The 17,685-nt window shown below is 39.5% G+C and overlaps 1 protein-coding gene across 5 annotated transcripts in view; it reads right to left on the reverse strand.

Moving 5' to 3' along the window:
• The window catches only part of TRDMT1 (tRNA aspartic acid methyltransferase 1), a 71,123-nt gene that overhangs the window by 39,499 nt on the left and 13,939 nt on the right, over nucleotides 1–17,685 (reverse strand). Inside the window, exon 1 of one of the 5 annotated variants that reach the window (XM_069547585.1) lies at nucleotides 11,010–11,093. The exons of the other annotated variants lie outside the window; for them this stretch is intronic. The gene's annotated coding sequence lies outside the window, so the exon portion shown is untranslated. Of the gene's footprint in view, nucleotides 1–11,009; nucleotides 11,094–17,685 lie in introns of those variants that run through there. 5 annotated transcript variants of the gene reach the window in all.

Below are 17,685 nucleotides of genomic sequence, written 5' to 3' on the forward strand. Positions count from 1 at the left end.
GTAGCACACCAGGCTCCTCGGTCCCAGGGAATCTTCCTGACCCAGAGATAGAACCTGAGTCTCCTGCATTGGCAAGCAGATTCTTTACCACTGAGCCACCTGGGAAGCCCACCTATTTAAATACTTAACAGAATTCAAGGGATAGAAACCTGTCTTCTCCACTTTCCCCATGACATCTAAGACCTTCACCTTAAATTCTTTAAAGGCACAACCATGTTTTAAAACACATTTTATTTAAAGAAACACATGTAATGCAGCCTATTACAGATTTAAACAACAAAGACTATATTTTACATAAATTTGCTGCGAGTGAATGAACATCTACGAATTGTTCATGTTTTTGGTGATGCTTTCTCATAATTTAAAAGATGACAATTTCTGACATATTCATTCTGACCAAGTCAACGAAGAAATTACAGATGGCATAAGCATCAGTACTCTGTATCTAGTTAGTTGTGAATGAAAAAACAAAGGCTTGTTGTAAAACTGTAATTATGTTATCAATCATAAAGATCCCCAAGATTAAAACTCCTCTCCTGCCATTCTGAGTCCTTCTTTGCTTTATGGCAGAAAGCGAAAAAGAACTAAAGAGCCTCTTGATGAAAGTGAAGGAGGAGAGTAAAAAATTTGGCTTAAAACTCAATATTCAGAAAACTAAGATCATGGCATCTGGTCCCATCAGTTCATGGCAAATAGATGGGGAACAATGGAAATAGTGTCAGACTTTATTCTTTTGGGCTCCAAAATCACTGTGGATGGTGACTGCAGCCATGAAATTAAGACGCTTGCTCCTTGGAGGAAAAGCTATGACCAACCTAGACAGCATATTAAAAAGCAGAGACATTACTTTGCCAACAAATATCCGTCTAGTCCAAGTTATGGTTCTTCCAGTAGGAAAAACATCCAGTATGGATGTGAGAGTTGGACTCTCAAGAAAGCTGAACGCCAAAGAATTGATGCTTTTGAACTGTGGTGTTGGAGAAGACTCTTGAGATTTCCTTGGGCTGCAAGAAGATCCAACCAGTCAATCTTGGGGGAAATCAGTCCTGAATATTCACTGGAAGGACTGATGCTGAGGCTGAAGCTTCAACACTTTGGCCACCTGATGCAAAGAACAGACTCACTGGAAAAGACCCTGATGCTGGGAAAGATTGAAGGAGGGAGGAGAAGGGGACAACAAAGGATGAGCTAGTTGGATGACATCACCGACAGGATGGACATGAGTTTGAGTAGGCTCCAGGAGTTGGTAATGGACAGGGAAGCCTGGCATGCTGCAGTTCATGGGGTTGCAAAGAGTCAGATAAGACTGGGCGACTGAACTGAACTGAAGTTTTACAACTCTGCACTAGACCAGAAAGCACAGGCTAGTCCTAAGACCTCAGAGGAAAATGCATTTCAGTTAACTTCACTGCTCACTTTCCTCCTCCATACTCCTACTGACTGTATGCAAACCTTTTTCACTAAGTCACATAGTACTCAATAAATATTAGCTATCATTATTTTTTATAATCAAGGCTGCCAAAGGCACACCCTAAGAGATCTTTTATTCAAAACGTGTATATGTACATACATGTGTGTGCATCTGTTCACACAATCCAAGAAAACATTTAGAATATGATACCTAGTTAGCTCGTTGCCTGTGTTTGAATTTTAGCTTCACTATTTCCAACTGTGTGACTTAAACAAATTCTTGACCTCAGTGTCTTCACCTATAAAACAGAGATAATAAGGTACCTACATCACAGTTGCCTGAGGATTAAATTACTTAATACCTATAGGATTCTTACATTTATGCTCACCATACACTGGTCACTCAATAAATGTTTGCTACTATTATTATCAAAAGTACAAAGACTTTTAAAAATAAGAATATCAAATGTTAAAAATATATATATATAAAGGTGTGATAGGAATTCTTACTGCAGATGTGAACATCAACTGAGGATTCAATGTTTTAGGAGTTTGGCTGTATGTATCTAAAGTCTAAAAGCTGCTTTGAACTTACCAATTTTATACTTGGGCACATACCCTAAGGTATGGCAGATAGAATAAAGACCCCTCAAAGATGTCCACATCCTAATCTCTGAAGCTTGTGAAATGTTATCTTACATAGCAATGGGGACTTTGCAGATATGACTAGGGATCAAGAGGAGATTATCCTGGATTATAACGATAGACCCAGTATAATCACAAGAAGGATGAAGATGGTTAGAGTCAGAGAAGATGTGATGAGGGAAGCAGAGGTCAGGGAGAAAGATGTGAAGGTGCTACACTTCTGGCTCTGAAGACGGAGAAAGGGGTCATGAGCCAAACGTAGGCGACCTACAAACACTGGGAAAGGCCAGGAAGGAGATTCTCTCCTAGGGCCTCCAGAAGGAGCCAGCAACACCTGATGTTAAGACACCTGACCTCCAGAGCTGTAAGAGAATGTATCTGTGTTGCTTTAAGCCACTAAGTTTATGGTCAGCTGTTACAGGAGCAACAGGAAGCCGATACATAAGGCAATAACAGAGATATAGAGAAAAGACGCATATGATGTATCAATGGCATGTTATTTATAACAGTGAAAATTACAAGCAACCTAATTGTGAAAATTCCATAAGACGGAATGTCACACAACCATTAAATATCAAAAGTTAACAAACACATTTAATGGCAAAGAAAAATTCAAGATATTCTATGTGAAAAAAGCTATAATTTATTTTAGTGTTCATGGACCCATGCAGGACACAGATTGAAAAGATAAAATCTAAATCCTCAACAAGGATTACCCCTATATGAGCATCATATGTAATTTTTAAATTTTCTTCTGCATTTTTCCAGCATGGGTATTTGCTTAGCAGACTATAATCTCTGGAGGAGAGAACAGAGCATGTCTATAGAGTCCCTTGGACTGCAAGGAGATCCAACCAGTCCATCCTAAAGCAGATCAGTCCTGGGTGTTCACTGGAAGAACTGATGTTGAAGCTGAAACTCCAATACTTTGGCCACCTGATGTGAAGAGCTGACTCATTTGAAAAGACCCTGATTCTGGGAAAGACTGAGGGCAGGAGGAGAAGGGGACAACAGAGGATGAGATGGTTGGATGGCATCACCGACTCAATGGACATAGGTTTGGGTGGACTCCGGCAGTTGGTGATGGACAGAGAGGCGTGGCATGCTGTGGTTCATGGGGTTGCAAAGAGCCGGACACAACTGGGTGACTGAACTGATAGACCCATTACACAGAAATCAGTCAGCAATTATGTCCTGAATGAATAATGAGCATGGTTTCAGTATTTCCCAACTTTTAACAAATGTATTACACAGTCAAAAATAAAAAGAGCACTAAATGTAAAAATATCTTTAAAATATTCAACTTCGTTATCAAAAAATTAAAATAATCTCACCTAGTAAATTATATAGTCTTAGGTATTATATTGGTATATCTATAGTCACACAAACACTATGAAATTTAAGCTGGTATGTCCTTTAAAAACGAACCTGACAATATCAACAGTCATTAAAATGCTCATGCTCTATAACTTACTCATTCAAATATTTGTTGAGTATCTGCTTTGTACAAGCACTATTCTTGATGCCAACAATACAACAGTCAACAAGATAAATCTCTACACACACAAAACAAACAAAATTCTGACACAGAAACATCCCCACCTGATGGAGATTCCATTTTAGGAGAGGCAATTAGAAACATAACCAAGTAAAACAGTATGATGGGTAATAGTAAGTGCTTAGGGTAAAACTCAAACAGAAAGGGGGACAGGGAGGCAGAGCAGCAGGTGCAGTTTTTGATACTTACCAGGGAAGAACCGAGAAGATGACATTAGAGTAAACACAGGGAGTAAGCATGTGTCTATGTGAGGAGCAGCGTGCCAGGTGGAGGGAACAGCAAGTTCAACAGCACTGAAGTGGCAATGTGCCTGATGTGTGCTGGGGACCAAGACCCTCAGCTGCACTCTACCCCAGAAGCTAATGCTGAGAGCAGGACAATGTGCACGCTTCTGGACTTTTTCCTATGTCCACACTCATCTACATTACACACACATGCAATATTGTATATATGTGTCCAAATATGACAACTAGCATAAAAGCCAGTTGCCCATTTTCCACATAAGACTATCCAAAATGAGAGGTAAAGCCATTTCCATAATATAGACGATGAAAGGAAATGACTTCATATTATATAATTTATTAATTTAGTTATATAAACATTTTAAGTAACACTTTCTTATTATGTTCATTTAGAAATATTGCTGTGTCCACTCAAATTTCATGAAACAAGATTATTCATCTTGAAATCATGGTCTTTACCATCCATGGAGCCACTTTTTAAGTTATCTAACAATTTTCAAAAGCACATCAATTTCAAAGTTACTTAAGATCTAGCCCTTTTTTTGAGTCCATGCACAATGATGTCACTGGAAATATTACGCCAGCCACAACTACCCATTAGCTATTTGTGATCTCCACAAAGTAACTCCATAGTGTATTGCTTTGTAATGCAATTTCTAGAAGGTTTGTTTACAATGATATCTAATACTTATAATTGTAAGGTCATCTTCCCAAAAATTATCTCTAAACCTTTAAATTCAGCTATAACATTTTTCGTCAATTTCAAGTGACCCCAACAAGCATCCTAAATGGGTATTAAGTTTTTTCAAGCTAATGTAACTTTTCCAAGCAGTGTTTTATTACTTTGTTGTTCAAACTAAAATAAGGTAGTTGAAGAATATCAACATCCTTCATGAGAACTATAATTTAAGGCCATAACCTCTTTCCAAAGTATAGTTTTTTGGGGGAAAATGAATATATTACATTGAAGAATTTATGACAAATATGTGTTTAAGGGCATATGTATGTATGTTTGGGTTTGGGTTTTGATGAAATCACAAGCCCTTTGATGATACAATCATGGGAGAAATGCAAAATACAACCTTTTATGAGAAACAGACCTCTGGATTTCAAGCATACCTCCCTAGCCAAATACTGAAACGCCAACCCACCAAAAAAAAAAAAACCCAACCCCAAAACTGTAACATTATAGATTCACAAATTTTTTCCTCAAGCCTGGTCACTGATACTCTGACAAATCAAAATTAACTGAAGGAAACCTCATTGGATAGAGAGTCAAGTAGAAATAAATGATCAGCATTAAGGCAAAATCAACAATTTTTTTAAACAACTCAGAAAATAATATCAAAAATAAAATGAGGCCACAAAAACAAAATGTCTTCTGAAGAAGTAGAGAAATTAGAAGTACTGTGGAACCTTATTATCATCTAAATTTCAGGGATTTTAGGACAAAATGTAGATAAGGCAAAATTACTTATTTATTTGATCTATTAATATTAAAGTTCAAGTGCTCCTACTAGAACTGTGTATAAATCCTTTGAATTATGGGTTCTTTGTGGACTGATATTCACCTATTATTAAGGAACATGCCATACTCTATGAGGGTCATGTATGCGCTAAAAGGCTATGATGTTTGTTGCTTAAATGAAGTCTCATTCACTGAGAACAAAGGGATTATTAAATTCACTATTGAGTTTGAATAAAAATCACTAATAGATGTTGAAAAACTATTATAATTAACTCTCTAATGGAGTGGTTTTACTTTAGTCCAAGATTTTTTGCTAGGTTTGTGGTAATTAAAAGTCCCAGAATGAAAAGAACTAGTGAAAAAGTAAGAGCAACTATTGATCCAGGTAAAGTAATGGTATTTATAGTATTTTTAAAATCTCAACATACAATCTACTTATTTTCCAAAGCTGTGCGTGCATGCTCAGTCACTCAGTCATATCCAGCTCTTTGCAACACTATGGACTATAGCCCTCCAGGCTCCTTTGTCCATGGGATTTCCCAGGTAAGAATACTAGAGTGGGTTGCCATTTCCTCCTCCAAGGAGGATCTCTCTGACTCACGGATCAAACCTGCGTCCCCTGCCATCTAAGAAGATATATATATATATATATATTTTGCTTTTAGGCAGGATGAGAGCAGTTTGGCACTATTTCTAAAGATCACGCTTCAGAAATACTCCTGGTAATTTCCCAATGGCAAAGCAAAAAAACAAAAGAAATCCTAAGAAGGCTCCAGACACCAACAAATACCAAATTCTACATGTAATATTAATTTCATACACCTTTATGATAATAATCATTCTGGAGTCACTCACAGATTTACTCTCATATATCAACCTCTTCTTTTCAACTTTCCATACAAAGAAATAACATTTCTTCACAGGAATAAAGTTAAACTTCCAGTTATTTTTACCATATCTCATTATTATAACAACATATGATTAAAGTTCTACACTGTTAGAACCAACTTATTCTCAATAGGTGTGATTATTCTGAGAAAAATTCAAATGTCTTATCATGTGACACAGAAAAAAAAACTCTATTATCTATTAAGATTTCACATATAATCACACACATAAAAACTTTTCATGCTTCTATTCAATTGGTCACTCTCTAGCACATACACACACACACACATATATATACACATTTGTTCTATACCCTGCATAACACCTTTTCACATCTTTTAAAATGTTATCCATGGATCAACTTTGGGAAGTGCTGATTTAGCTCATCCAAAAAAAAAAAAAAAAGAGAGACCTTCATGATTCAGGCTTAATATCTAAGCTTAAATTTGTCACGGTATAATGGTATGTACTTCAAGCTATATAGTTCATGGCAAATGTGACCCTTGTTCACCTATTCATTCCACAAATATGTGTAAGTGATGCTCTAGACAAAATCTATCCTATTATGGAATTATATTCTAGTTGTGGGGGGCGGTCAACCAACAAATAATTAAGTATATAAGTATATAATATGCCTAACCATGAAAAGTACTATGGTAAAAATAAAGGAGAGTAAGCCAGACAGTGTAAAGGAAGAACCTGGTTATATTTGTATGTAGGTTGGTTAGAGGATGTCTCACTAGCAGCAATCAGAAGAAAACGAAGGAGCAGGTTTGGGACATATCTGAGAAAAGATGCTTCTAGACCAGAAAAGAGAGACAATGCAAAAGTCCAGAGATGGGAACATGCTTGTTTGTCAAAGAAACAGACAGGAGACTGGTGTTACGGACTGAATGTTAATGTTCCCCCCAAATCCATATGTTGAAACTTTACCTCCCAGTGCGATGGTGCTAGGAGGTGGGGCTTTTGGGAGGTCATTAGGATGAGAAGTAGGTGAATGAGGGTAGAGCTCTCATGAGTAGGATAAATGCCCTGAAAGTCAGGAGATAGCTTCCTTCCCCTCTGTTCTACCAAGTGAGGACACGATGAGCAGGCAGTACTCTGCAACCTGAAAGACGGCCCTCACCAGAATTCAACCATGCTACTACAAAGATCTTGAACTTCCCAGCCTTCAGAACTGTAAGAAATTGATTTCTATTGTTTATGAGCCTCTGGTTCATATTGCTTCTGGGTCTCGGGTACTCTATTGCTGCTGTAGTTGAGTCGCTCAGTCGTGTCCGACTCTCTGCAACGTCATGGGCTGCAGCACGCCAGGCCTCCCCATCCTCCACCATCTCCTGGAGCACACTCACTCATGACCATCGAGTGGGTGACGCCATGCAACCACCTTGTCCTCTGTCGCCCCTCCTCCTGCCCTTGATCTTTCCCAGCATCAGGGTCTTTTCCAATGAGTCGGCTCCTCGCATCAGATGGCCAAAGGATTGGAACTTGAGCTTCAGCACCAGTCCTTCCAATGAATATTCAGGGTTGATTTCCTTTAGGATTGACTGGTTTGATCGCCTTGCAGTCCAAGGAACTCTCAAGAGTCTTCTCTAGCACCACAGTTCAAAAGCATCAATTCTTCACTGCTCAACCTTCTTTATGGTTCAACTCTCACATCCATACATGACCACTGGAAAAACCAGAGCTCTGACTAGATGGACCTTTGTCGACAAAGTAATGTCTCTGCTTTTTAACATGGTCTCTAGGTTGGTCATAACTTTTCTTCCAAGGAGCAAGCATCGTTTAATCTCATGGCTGCAGTCACCATCTGCAGTGATTTTGGAGCCCAAGAAAAGAAAGTCTGTCACTGTTTCCATTGTTTCCCCATCCACTTGCCATGAAGTGATGAGACCGGATGCCATGATCTTAGTGTTTTGAATGTTGTTTTAAGCCAGCCTGTTCACTCTCCTCTTTCATTTTCATCAAGAGGCTCTTTAGTTCCTCTTTGCTTTCTGCCATAAGGGTGGTGTCTCCTGCATATCTGCTGCTGCTGCTGCTAAGTAGCTTCAGTCGTGTCCGACTCTGTGTGACCCTAGAGACGGCAGCCCACCAGGCTTCCCCGTCCCTGGGATTCTCCAGGCAAGAACACTGGAGTGGGTTGCCATTTCCTCCTCCAATGCATGAAAGTGAAAAGTGAAAGTGAAAAGTGAAAGTGAAGTTGCCCAGTCGTGTCTGACTCGTAGCGACCCCATGGACTGCAGCCTACCAGGCTCCTCTGTCCATGGGATTTGCTAGGCAGGAGTACTGGAGTGGCTTGCCATTGCCTTCTCCATCTGCATATCTGAGGTTACTGATATTTCTTCCAGCAATCTTGATTCTAGCTTGTGATTCATCCAGCCCAGTATTTCACATGATGTACTCTGCATGTAAGTTAAATAAGCAGGGAGACAATATGCAGCCGTGATGTACTCCTTTCCCAATTTGAAACCAATCTGTTGTTCTATGTCTGCTTCTAACTATTGCTTCTTGACCTGTGTATAGGTTTCTCGGGGGGCAGGTAACGTGGTCTGGTATTCCCATCTCTTGAAGACTTTTCCACTGTTTGTTGTGATTCACACAAACAAAGGCTTTAGCATAGTCAGTGAAGAAGTAGATGTTTTTCTGGAACTCTCTTGCTTTTTCCATGACCCAGTGGATGTTGGCAATTTGATCTCTGGTTCTTCTGCCTTTTCTAAATCCATCTTGAACATATGGAAGTTCTCGATTCAAGTACTGTTGAAGCCTAGCTTAGAGAATTTTGAGCATTACTTTGCTAGCGTGTGAAATGACAGAAATTATGCAGTAGTTTGAACATTTTTTGGCATTGCCTTTCTTTGGGATTAGAATGAAAATTGACCTTTTCCAGTCCTGTGGCCACTGCTGAGCTTTCCAAATTTGCTGGCATATTGAGTGCAGCACTTTCACAGCATCATCTTTTTGTATTTGAAACAGCTGACTAAGCCAGTGGGCAATCCTGGAACAGAGTGAGCTGGGGAGTGCAGGAGATTTGTCAAAGAGAGAGGAGCTGGCTCTAGACCAAGGGGCCTATGGGTTTTATTAAGGACTCTGGCTTTTACTAAGTGAAATGAGATACCTGTCAGAAGGTTTAATCAGAGGAGTGACTTCTCTGACATTTCTAAAGGATCATGCTAACCACTATGTTGAAAATAAACTAGAGATGAAATAGCAGAAGCAAGGAGACCAGGAAAAAGGCTGTTGCAGTAGTTGTCAGGTTTCCCTAAAAAGAACCCATAGCATGAAACTTGTGAAGTAAGTCAGAAAGAGAAACACCAATACAGTATATTAATGCATATATATAGAATTTAGAAAGATGGTAAAGATGACCCTATGTGCATGACAGCAAAAGAAACACAGTGGGGGTGGGGGTGGGGGATGGGCAGGCATTGGGGTTAGGGGGTGGTGGGCAGGCATTGGGGTGGGGTGGGGGAACAGCTGAATGAGCAGCTCAGGGCCCAGGAGACTGATAAAACAAGACAAGGACAAGGTAGTAAAGGTGAAGATGGAGAGATATGATAGAATTATAAATCTGGCTTAAAGGTAGAGCCTGTGGAATGTGCTGATGTAAGTGAAAGAAAGATGCAGAGATGACTCCAGGATTTAGGTCTGGGCCCCTGGAAGAAGGGATACACGTGCCACTGAGAGGTGGCAAGAGCGGCAGGTCTGGGAGAAGCAAGGAGAACCAGGAGCACTGTTTCTTGCACATCTTTAGAAAAAGCAGAGATAAAGGGAACATTAATAGATCCTTCCACAAAGGAAAACTACAGGTAAGCTTACTTTAGAGTTAGTCAAAGCTGTCGATATAATCCAACAGCCCTAGCACTTCTCACTCACCAACTCACTGCCTTCCAACACCTCCCTCAGTCCCCTCTTGTTGCCAGTCTGTCATTTCCCAAGACAGCTAAGACACATCATGACACAGGATGCCAGGAAAAAAAATGTGTCCCCTCCTCCACTAAAAAACAAGAGAGGGGGGGTCCCTTGCTCAAATACATAGGGGAAGTGCTGCTTTAAACCAAGTAGCATCTTTTATTTTTTTTTTGCAGGGCTTCTCAACACCTTTGATACATTAATGGGTCCTGAGGATGATTTAAGGGATAATGTCATATGAAGAGTTTTCACAAAATTAATACACATAACAAGCATATGAAGATGTTTGACTTCCTAAGGAACATCAGTTCTATTTATATACTCTGTAGCAGGAACTATACTAGCTCTATGTAGTCATCATTTCATTAAATCCTCTTAACAACCCTATAAAATTAGTACTATTATCCCAATTTTATTGGACATCAACACAACTAAGAGGAGAAAGCCAGTTACAAATCAAAGTAGGAAAAGAAAAGGAACTAAGATTTACCAAGTACCTACATTATTTTTCATTCATCAACTGCTTCATTTTACATCCATAATACCTTATGAGAAAGTATTATTATGTCCATCTCACAGACAGGCCACCTCGCCCAGAAAGATGAATAATTTTCCAATATTTTGACAGTATGTGGCAGACCTAAAAATTGGCATTAATTTTATCACTCAGAGAAACACACTGAGTAGTTCAGAAAACACTGGGAAGGAGGCCAAGAAAATGACCACAAAGTGGCTCCAGGCTGGGAAATCTGTTCTCTAGCGAAGAAGGTAAGTAAGCTTTCCAGGGAGTTGAGGAAGCAAAATAGAACATGCCATTCTCTTCAATGCCCTTCTCCTTTACTTTTTCATTTTCATTCCATGTCATTTTTTGTAGCTATAAGTAACTCACCAATTTATTCCTGTGTCATTCAAATCTAGTCTGAAAGCTCTTTGATAACTTCAAATATTGAATGATCAGTTTCTTCTAAAGGCCATTTTAAACAACATATAAGAACTTCTTATGGGCTTCCCACACAGGTGCTCAGTGGTAAAGAATCCGCCTGCCAATGCAGGAGACGCAGGTTCGATTTCTGGGTCAGGAAGATTCCCCTGGAGGAGGAAATGGCAATCCACTCCAGTATTCTTGCTTGAAGAGCTCTATGAGCAGAGGCGCCTGGAGGGCTATAATCCATGGGGTCAAAAAGGGTTGACCACCACCGAGCAACTGAGCACACAAAGAACTTTCTATAACTTTACGATTTTTCAGAATTGTTGATCATATTTACTCAACACTATGCTCCAAGCACTACTCACATGCTTTGTTTTTATTAACCCATAAACTTCACAATTCCCTTTTGAGGTAGGTGCTATTATTGTTCCCTTTTATAGAAAAGGACACTGAGGCACAGAAAGTTTTGTTTTGTCCAAAGGTCTTCTGACAACAGAACTGTGCTCTTAACTAAGAGACCAAACAGCTGCTCTGTGAGTTGTCCTACATCAACACTGTTCCTGTTCTCTCCCACAGTGCCAAATGACAATGACTTGAGGCCAGACTACATCCTATGTCTAATTATTTGACACTACCAAATGATTGTCAGAAAGTTTAAGTATCAAATATTAAAAAGAATGACCCAATTTGCAAAACATAAGTAAAATTTTAGATCCCTAAAGCAGCTGGCCAAGGTAATGTAAAATTGGAGGCATATGCTGCTGTCTCTTCCAACTGAGTGAGTTCTTATTCACTTTAAACTCCTCCTCTGTTCTATCCCTATGGCTGTCTTCAGTGGACTTCTGAGTTGACTTCTAACTGGCTAATTCTGGAATAACCTGGCCAGGGCTGCTCAGCTTCCCTAGTCTCCTCTTGGGAGTGTGGTACCCACATGGAATACGTGTTCTGCTTGCTTCTCCAGCTGTGCCTGGAAGGTAAGCTGCCTACTTCTCTGGTTGAGTGTGAGCTGACCCACTTGGACTTCTCCCTAAGCAACATGCTTCAACTCAGCCTTTATTAATAATAAAAAATCATATGGATTTTGATTTCCTGTTTGCCTCACTCTACTGTTTTGTTTCTCATATTGTTCAGAATTAAGAAGAGGGTTACTATTTATTGTTTAGTTCAGTCGCTCAGTCATGTCCGACTCTTTGCAACCCCATGGACTGCAGCACACCAGGTTCCCCTGTCCATCAACAACTCCTGGAGCTCACACAAACTCATGTCCATCAAGGTGGTGATGTCTTCCAACCATCTCATCCTCTGTTATCCCCTTTTCCTCCTGTCTTCAATCTTTCCCAGCATCAGGGTATTTTCCAGTGAGTCAGTTCTTCACATCATGTGGCTAAAGTATTGGAGTTTCAGCTTCAGCATCAGTCCTTCCAACGAATATTTAGGGTTGATTTCCTTTAGGATTGACTGGTTTGATCAGCTTGCAGTCCAAGAGAATCTCAAGAGTCTTCTCCAACACCACAGTTCAAAAGCATCAATTTGTCACCCCTCAGCCTTCTTTATATTCAACTCTCACATCCATACATGACTACTGGAAAAACCAGAGCTTAGACTAGATGGATCTTTGTTGGCAAAGTGATGTCTCTGCTCTTTAATATGCTGTCTAGGTTGGTCATAGCTTTACTTTCAAGAAGCAAGTGTCTTTTAATTTCATGGCTGCAGTCACCATCTGCAGTGATTTTGGAGCCCAAGAAAATAAAGTTTGTCACTGTTTCCATTGTTTCCCCATCCATTTGCCATGAAGTGATGGGACTGGATGCCATGATCCTAGTTTTCTGAATGTTGAGTTTTAAGCCAGCTTTTGCACTCTCCTCTTTCACTTTCATCAGGAGGCTCCTCAGTTCCTCTTTGCTTTCTGCCATAAGGGTGGTGTCATCTGCATATCTGAGGTTACTGATATTTCTCCCGGCAATCTTGATTCCAGCTTGTGCTTCATCCAGCCAGGCATTTCACCTGATGCATGTAAGTTAAATAAGCAGGGTGACAATATACAGCCTTGTTGTATTCCTTTCCCAATTTGGAACCAGTCCATTGTTCCACGTCTGGTTTTAACTGTTGCTTCTTGACCTTCGTACAGATTTCTCAGGAGGCAGGTAAGGTGGTCTATTATTCCTATCTCTTCAAGAATTTTTCAGTTTGTTGTGATCCACACAGTCAAAGGCTTTGGCGTAGTCAATAAAGCAGAAGTAGATGTTTTTTTGGATCTCTCTGGCTTTTTCTATGATCCAATGGATGTTGGCAATTTGATCTCTGATTCCTCTGCCTTTTCTCAATTCAGCTTGAACATCTGGAAGTTCTCGGTTCACGTACTATTTATTGAGTTCCCTAAAAGAAAAAAAAAAACCTAATAGATAGGTCCTAACACAAATTGGGGAGAAGGCAATGGCACCCTACTCCAGTACTCTTGCCTGGAAAACCCCTGGATGGAGAAGCCTGGAAGGCTGCAATCCACGGGGTCGCTGAAGGTCAGACATGACTGAGCGACTTCCCTTTCACTTTTCACTTTCATGCATTGAACAAGGAAATGGCAACCCACTCCAGTACTCTTGCCTGGAGAATCCCAGGGACGGGGGAGCCTGGTGGGCTGCCGTCTATGGGGTCGCACAGAGTCGGACATGACTGAAGTGACTTAGCAGCAGTAGCAGCAGCAACACAAATTGGTCATTATTCATTAATAAGGGAGAAGTAATTTGATGTGTGGAATATAGTAATAAATACTCTGCTGTGAAGTATGTATTCATTATTCATCATATAAAAGATAGTTAATTCTGTCATCCAATGGAAAGTTGCAATGTTTGTTCTGAAATACACAAAATTCATTCTATGCACTCTTCTTTGTATTTCAAGTGCACAGAAAAATCAAACTAGGAATTCCCATAAATACTAAGTAACAAATGATACATATTTTTTTAATGGGACATATTTTTCCTTGTTAGCCTTTGTGTGTGTGCTCAGTTGCTCAGTCCTGTCTGACTGTGGTCCCATGGACTGTAGCCCACTAGGCTCCTCTGTCCATGGGGTTTTCCAAGTAAGAATACTGGAGCATATTGCCATTTCATACTCCAGGGGATCTTCCTGTTTCTCCTTGCTTTATTTTAAATCTGACAATAAATCATATATGAATAACTGGGAAAATAGGCAGAAAGAGGGCATTTTTACAATCTAAAAGATAAAAGATAAATAGAAAAGAAAATTAACAGTTCAAATTTCAACCCCTTACAAATGTTTCAAAACCACCCCTAGGTGACAATCAGATCTACATTTCATCACAATGTACTTGATTCTTCAGTTATAAGCACACCAAATCACAAAGTAGTTTGGTGGAATCTTAAGTTGGCATATAAGTCACTGAGAAATGCACACGAAAGATTCAGAAAAATTAATAACTAATGAGTGACAAACAAGAGACCTATAATTTTAACAGAAAATATTAAAACCATGGAAGACCTTTCTAAATTATTTGGGAGGCAAGACTTTTTGCTTTTAAGACTATCCCAATAGTTGACTAGATAACATAACAGTAATCAGCTACAGCTTTCCTTTATTCATCACCTTAAATCACATTTTCCTCTTCCCTGATACTAAAAGAAAAAAAAAAAAAAGATTCTTATTTGCTAACCATTTATCTTTGCAGGCTCCACAGCTGTATAACTCATGAAACAACTTTGTCTGTTGCTTTCTGAAAGATGAAACTTGGAAGTTTCTCCTTAGCCAAATGAGAACTCATTAGCCAAAACTTTACAGGCTACGCAGGCATAAATAATATCAAAGTGGTAACACAGGGTCCCTGTACAGGGGCAAATATGTCTTAAAGGATGCCATGACATTGCCATGCTTGTGGCCATCCAGAGTCTTTGCCTAGGTTTCATGTCTTCCAAAATTTTGCCACATTACAAAACTGGACTCTCCTGGCTTCCTTAGTTTGGCAATGGTATCTAATGTCCACCAACCAAGTGCATCCATACACGCTTCACTTCAGAAATAGCAATGTGAGGGAGCAAATGAGAAAACGCATCTCTTTTGGTGCGAGAGGTGGTCAAGATCCATCTTTCAGGGCAAAACTGTGATGGTACTTGTCACATCCAGTCCCCAGCGTGACTAGTAAAACCTGTGACGTCTATGTGATGACTTGTGGGGCAGTTCCCTATTCACCTGATATATTTGGATGTCCTGTAAATTCTGTGGGCTTCCAAATGTCCTTTAATAATTTTTCTTCTGCTGATGTTAGCTGGAGAGTGGACTCTGATTTACAACTAAGAATTTTGTATCATACAAAAATTTGGACTAAGAAAACTATGGTTTTATCACTGTGATAGTAGAGTGATTACCAATTCAATAATAAACTCAACAGTTATCTACAGAAACCCTGTCACAAGTGTGCTTCTGTGCTACAGGCTAGGCTGTGCTTTGTCACTCAGTCATGTCCAACTCTTTGTGACCCCATGGACTGTAGCATGCCAGGCTCCTCTGTCCATGGGGATTCTCCAAGCAAGGATATTGGAGTGGGCTGCCACATCCTTCTCCAGGGTATCTTCCCAACCCAGGGATCAAACCCAGGTCTCTCACACTGCAGTCAGATTCTCTACCATGAGCCACCAGGGAAGCCCAGAGGTGTATAGGAGGAAATAAAAATACCACAGGATGAGGATGAAGTTAATATATGGACACACAGATATAAAATAAAATTTAAAGATATTTAGAAGACAGAGAAGTATCTAGGTAGTCACTACAACAATACACTAGCATACTGCATATACAGCTAAGGATGAAAAAATGTTTATTAAGGTATTAAAATGTCCATGGGGTTTGGGGCAAATCTCTCATGCTGCCAAAGAAATTAATAAACCTTTTGTAACTACTATAATAGAAATCAGTCATCAAAAAGGAAATATTTGCAAATCATATAGCTCATAAAAGATTAATATCCAGAATATATACAGAATTCATACAACAGAAAAACACCCAATTCCAAAATAAGCAAAGGACTTAAATAGACATTCCTCCAAAGAAGATACACAAGTGGCCAATAAGAACATGAAAAAATGTTCAACTTTTTTCACTATTAGGGAAAACGTAAATCAAAAGCACAATGGGGTATTTTTTCATACCAATCAGGATGACTATTTTATATATTTATATATATATATATATATATAAAGAAATAAAAGGAATAACAGGACATGGAGATAAAGAGATTGGAACCTTTAGACACTGCCCTTAGGAATATAAAACTGTGCAGTCATATGGAAAACAATTTAGTGGTTCCTCAAAAAAATTAAAACACAGAATTACCATATGATCCAGCAATTCCACTCCTGAGTATATATTCAAAAGAACTGAAGCCAAGAACACAAACATACATATACACCAATGTCTATAGCACTAATCTTCACAATAATGGCCCACAGGTAGAAACAGCCCACATGCCCATCAACAGATAAATGGATAAACAAAATATGGTATATGCATATAGTGGAATATTCTTCAGCTGTAAAAAGGAATGAAGTACTGACATACACTAAAACATGGATGCACCTTGGAAACACTACAGTAAGTGAAATACATCAGCTATAAAATAACAGATATTTATAATTACACTTATATTAGGTATCTAGGATAGACAAATTAGAAGAGACAAAGTATAATAGTGGTTACCAGGTGCTGGAGGAAAGGAGATGGGGAATCGTTATTTAATGTACAGTTTCCACGTGTGATGATGAAAAAGTTCTGGAAACAGATAGTGCTGATGACTGCACAGCATTGGAAAGGCAGTACTTAATGCCACTGAACTGTACACTTAAAGATGGGTAAATGGCACATTTTATGTTAAGTATATTTTACTGCAGTTAAATCAGTTATAACCCATATCTAGAAAACTGTCAAAATTTAACTTCCATCATATTCCTATTGGCTGCTTCTTATTGTTATTTAAGATACAGATTCAATTAATGGATCTAACCTGACAAAAATGGCAGCATTGTATGGTTAAAGGTGGGGTCAAGAGATCTAGGTTACAATACTGACTCTACCTCTAACTAGCTTACAACATAATAAAAACAGGGTCTGACGTATACAAGTTCAGTTCAGTCGCTCAGTCATGTCTAACTCTTTGCGACGCCATGAATCGCAGCACGCCAGGCCTCCCTGTCCATCATCAACTCCCGGAATTCACTCAAACTCACATCCATCGAGTCAGTGATGCCATCCAGCCATCTCATCCTCTGTCGTCCCTTTCTGCTCCTGCCCCCAATCCCTCCCAGCATCAGAGTCTTTTCCAATGAGTCAACACTTCGTATCAGGTGGCCAAACTCCTGGAGTTTCAGCTTTAGCATCATTCCTTCCAAAGAACACCCAGGACTGATCTTCTTTAGAATGGTCTGGTTGGATCTCCTTGCAGTCCAAAGGACTCTCAAGAGTCTTCTCCAACACCACAGTTTAAAAGCATCAATTCTTCGGCGCTCAGCTTTCTTCACAGTCCAACTGTCACATCCATACACGACCACTGGAAAAACCATAGCGTTGACTAGACAGACCTTTGTTGGCAAAGTAATGTCTCTGCTTTTCAATATGCTATCTAGGTTGGTCA

The sequence above is a fragment of the Ovis canadensis genome, chromosome 13 (assembly GCF_042477335.2).
Source record: "Ovis canadensis isolate MfBH-ARS-UI-01 breed Bighorn chromosome 13, ARS-UI_OviCan_v2, whole genome shotgun sequence".
NCBI lineage: Eukaryota > Metazoa > Chordata > Mammalia > Artiodactyla > Bovidae > Ovis > Ovis canadensis.